This window comes from Eucalyptus grandis, chromosome 2, assembly GCF_016545825.1.
Source record: "Eucalyptus grandis isolate ANBG69807.140 chromosome 2, ASM1654582v1, whole genome shotgun sequence".
Lineage (NCBI taxonomy): Eukaryota > Viridiplantae > Streptophyta > Magnoliopsida > Myrtales > Myrtaceae > Eucalyptus > Eucalyptus grandis.
In genome coordinates, this window is record NC_052613.1 from 24990354 (window position 1) to 24995329 (window position 4976).

A 4976-nucleotide genomic window follows, 5' to 3' on the forward strand; every position below is an offset into this window, starting at 1 on the left:
GGATGCGAAATGGACGGCGGATATGAGGATAGGAGAGCTGAGTTGGCAGGCCATTTGAGGTGTAGACAGGAGTTCGAACGGATCCAACGATGCACGGATCAAGAAGGGTGGCTGACCGTTGGATTAAGTGAGAAAACCTTGGATTTCGTCCCCGCCTGTTTTCTCCGCGAGAAGTACCTGACAATTTTTTTTTTCACCCAATATGTTACTTATCATGACGAAATAATTCATGGAAAATTAGTTTGTTATGACGAACACTACTATTACAATTTGTTTACGTCACGACATCATGTTTTAAATTGGCCTACCAAATACATCGCATTGAGTTGTAGCAACGTATGTTTATTTGTTGTAAAAAATACACACATCATGACGGGATATGGAGATGAAAGTATAAGAATTTTTCTAATATTGGTTACATTAATTGATATTGTAATTTACCATTTTGCGGGGTTTGGTCTAAGGAGAGATCAAATGTTTTTTAATTAGTCTAATATGGGCTTGGCTAGTATGAGCCGAGTTGAGCTTAGCATGTAATGAGAGGGCCTAGTTGGAAACTTTATAAATAGTGCTCAAGTCTCTCCTCTAATCCTAATTCTCACATGTATCATCACATAAAAGAGCATTAACCAAGCAATAAAGGGTGAGAGGGCCATTTCGTTGAGCCAGTAATACATAGGACAATAGAGGAGAATGACTTGCGCATACATCATCGTTTTTCCGCTTCTGCATCAAGAACGATAGATTGCAAAATAGGTGCGTTCATCTTTCTACTCAATCATCTATGCTCTTATTCTAGTTATGGAGATCTTGGGGTTGCACGTTTTGCATCCAACATGTGGTATCAAAGCAATCATAACCCTAGAACTCGAATGTATAAAATTTTGCCATAATTTTAAGATTTTCATGATTTTTCGTTCAATAAAAATCAAATTAAATTGTAAATTCGGACTATGCTCAGTAAGATGAGCAAATCCGTGGGTGGCATGTCGCCGAAGGAGGCCCCACGTGCTCCAACGCGTGACCACACGCCACCGAGGCATCGATCATGCACCCTATGCGCGGTCGCGCGCCCTCACACGCAAGGGTTGATGTCAGCGACTCGGGCCTGACCTAGTACGTGCCCAACCTGACTCGATACCGAACTCAACCCAACCTGTTGACCGACCCGACCTGGTCAACCATGGATCGGACCGGCCAACTAGTCGGACCAGAAGGTTGGACTGGACGGTCCGGACGAGACTAGTTGGATTGCTACTAGTCGGACCAGTTCTTGAGGGGTCTTATGTATGCGCGTGTGCTCCATGTGCTGCGCACTCGGGTGGCTCGTGCGGGCGCGTGAAATGTCTGATCGGCGCATGGCCGACAACGTCAGGTTCGTATGATCATCCTTTATGTTGTGGTATATTTATTTTACATGTTTAATAATTTTATGGATGTGAAAATACATATGAAACCCTAAAACGTGTATTTTTATGTATTTTTGCATATTTTTCTTGTATTTTTCTGTGATTTTGGAAATACAGGTGTTAGGTTACTGGTATGTTATCACATAAACATTATAAAAGGGAGGTTCATTAATAATATATAATAAAGTTTAATTTTATTAATGAATAAAGCAGTATAATTAGCATGATACGTTATTTTAGTGATTTACTGCGCCTATCACTAAAGTTAAAATTACATGTATATGGTGTATGTGAAAAGTAAAGTTTATATTCATAGTATAAGAAAGTTTCAATGATTCAATTGAGTTGTGACCACCAAAGTGGCACACTTAATTGAGTTTGAGAAATATCAATATTGTATAATGATTGGGATGTCTTCTAATCTAATGCGTGGTCATACTCCCAAATGAGGTAATTGTGTATTGGTTCATGGAGGGATACATGGTGATGTGATAGAGGAGTGACTGATCCTAGTGGTTTATATGCCCAAAGGTGGTAAATTCACGAAGATTATAATATATTCTCATAACCGTTATCATGTGAAGAGTATGCAATTGAATGTCATGTATTTTGCTCAAAGGTGATTATACGATTTTGCATGTAACTCTCTAGATGTGTACTTGTACGTCAAGTTACATAATGCTCACATGATGCTAATTATATACATTGCTTATTTTTCAGTCACATTTTCTATAATTAATAACTCCATTATTATTAAGGTTTTTATTGGTTCAAATTTTAGGTAGCGGAATATGATTTTTTATTTGGTAAAAGAGCAATCAGATTTGCTTGTTATTCATGAAGCTTTTCATTAGGAACATTTGAAAAGTGATTTACCAACTGACTACACTGCTAAAGATGATAGAAGCCTTAGTGGCTTGAAATTATGCCTTGTCTAATACCGAAATTATGATACATCTGTAAGGACTTTTTAACATAATAATAAATACGTCTAGGGTTTGGCCATTTCGGATCTTGCCGTGCACTGTTCATGGATGCTCTCTAGGCACCCGACTACTGCACTGTTCCTACGAAATCTGGAGTTGCTGATTCCGCTCGGTTTGACCGACGGTTGAGCCCGATTTTTGGCGGCAAGAGGCACCCTTCACTGCTCTTCAAAACCCACCGAAACATCGCTTGGTACGTCTCCTATTCGCGGATTGTTTTGAGATCGATGGGTTAGGGTTTGCGATCTCTGGTGTGCGAGTTCTGCTGCAATGGAGAGTGATTTGGTGCAGAACCGTTTGAATGATAAAGGGCGGAGTTTTTGGTCTCCCTCCCCCCCTAGGAATGAGCGAACCCCCTCGGTTGCCCCTTCGTTGATTGCAGGAAACCGTAATATTCCTCTCGCCTCTGGTGGTCCTGCGAATTTGCACCTTCCCCCTGTTTCTGTTAGAGGCTGGCCGAATAACAGGGGTAGATCTAAGTTCAAGCGACCCCTCTTAGGAGGTGGCTCGAAAAATCCTGGTACTCGCTCGTGGGCTGCGGTAGCTAGTGCTGCAAACAAGGGTTATGATCTGGATTACTCGCCTCCGCAGATCGTAAGCAATAAACCTGTTATTCATATGGACGAGTCTGATTTGCAGGCAGCTGATCCTAAGTTTTATGATTGCCTTGTTGGTTATTTTATCGGTAGGAAACTACCGTTTAAGGTTGTTGAGGAGGCCCTTAGGAGAGCCGGGGGGCCAGCTTTACTGGAAGTCCTATCCAATGGTAGAGGATTGTTTCTTCTGCGTATTACTGATAAGGAATTCAGGAGAAAAATTCTGGAGGGCGGTCCCATTACTGTGGCAAGAATTCTGTTTATATTGCAGCAATGGCAACCGAGAGTTGAACTGAAGAAAGACACGCACATGTCTATCCCGGTATGGGTAAGGCTGAGAAATCTTCCCTTCACCTACTGGTCTGCTCAGTCAATTGGCAAAGTGGCGAGTGCTGTTGGTAGGCCATTATATGTGGACTCTAGAGAACAGAACAAATGTCCATGATATCATCTGCTCGTGTATGTGTGGAAATAACAGTCCAACAACCAATTTATGAGACCATCAATCTGATCACGGATGGGAAAACTGATGTTGTGGAAGTGGAGTTCGAGTGGAAACCACTAGCCTGTCTCAAATGTGGTATATCCGGTCATAGCTGTAAGGATGTTGTTCCTGCTTCTGGTTCTGGTGCATCTGCAGGAGAAGTGAATGCAGGAACCTCTAAGGCGAACCCTGAAGCTACTTCTATGTTGACCAAAGGGAAAGGAGTGGCCTTACCACCTTCATCCGCAAATGATGGCAATGTCCCACACAACCTTCAATCTGGGTCAGTTTATGCAAATCCTCTTGCTGGTGCAAATGCGAACAAATCCTTGCTTATTGGGGAGTCGAGCTCTACTCAGGCGGCTCCTCGAGGACCATCAGAGTCAATGGCTACTCACCCTAGCATCGCTAATCCGTCTGAACCCGAAAAGGATCCTGAGGATTTGGGGGTGGAAACAGGTGAAGTGGAAAAACAGAAAGAAAAAGAAGAAACAGCAAAGAAGAGCCCGCTTCCGCGAGGCTGCTCAAAGGGCTGCAAATGCTACGACTTCTTTCGGCCTCTCACCTCTTACGGAAGAAGGCCAGGCTCTAAAACGTGATTCCTTTAGTCATAAGGAAGGCCCTCAAGGAGTGTCGCATAACCCTATAAGTGTTGGACCTCCTCCTTCGATTGACTCTCCTATAGTGGATTCTTCGTTGGTTGTGGAAGAGAGCTCGGAAGACATAAGCAATTCGAGTATCCAGGAGGATTCGTCTGATGATGATTCTTCGGATGGTGGTGAGCCTTCAACGAAAAAACCGCCCCTGAAGTTGGCTTCAAATCGCCAGGATCAGCTTCTCAAGTTACTGGATGATTTTCCCCTTCTTGTGGATTCAAAAAAGCCTACTACGGCCTCGAAGGCCTCCAGGAGGAGGTAAGCCTGTTATGTTCGGTGTTTTTTGATGTTTTTTGGGTTCTCGAATATTAGAGGCATCCTTGATCCTTTAAGGCGTGCTGAGATTAGGTGCTTCGTTGCGGTGAATAGGCTGTGCTTTATGGGCTTGCTGGAGACCAAAGTGCCTGAAGAATTTTTTGATTCTATCTCTTCCACCCTTATTAGGGGCTGGAATTGGATTGCTAATTATAATTGCGCTCTTTGTGGGAGAATCTGGGTTGGTTGGAACCCGAAGCTTGTCTCTTTTTGCCCTATTTCTATCAGTGATCAAGTTATTCATGGCTATCTTAACTGTAACCTGTCTGGTTTGAGTTGTTATGTGTCTACTGTATACGGTGAGCACTCTTTTGTCCGTCAGAGGCCTCTTTGGGAGGACCTACGGCACTATAACGAGATCTTTTAGGATGTTGCATGGCTGGTAGCTGGAGATTTCAATGCAATAAAAGATCCTTCGGACCGTGTTGGAAGCTCCACCAATTGGATTCCGTATTTTGATGAATTTGCCAATGTTTGGAGCAAACTGAGTTGACGGACCTCGGATTCGTTGGTCTCCACTATACCTGGTC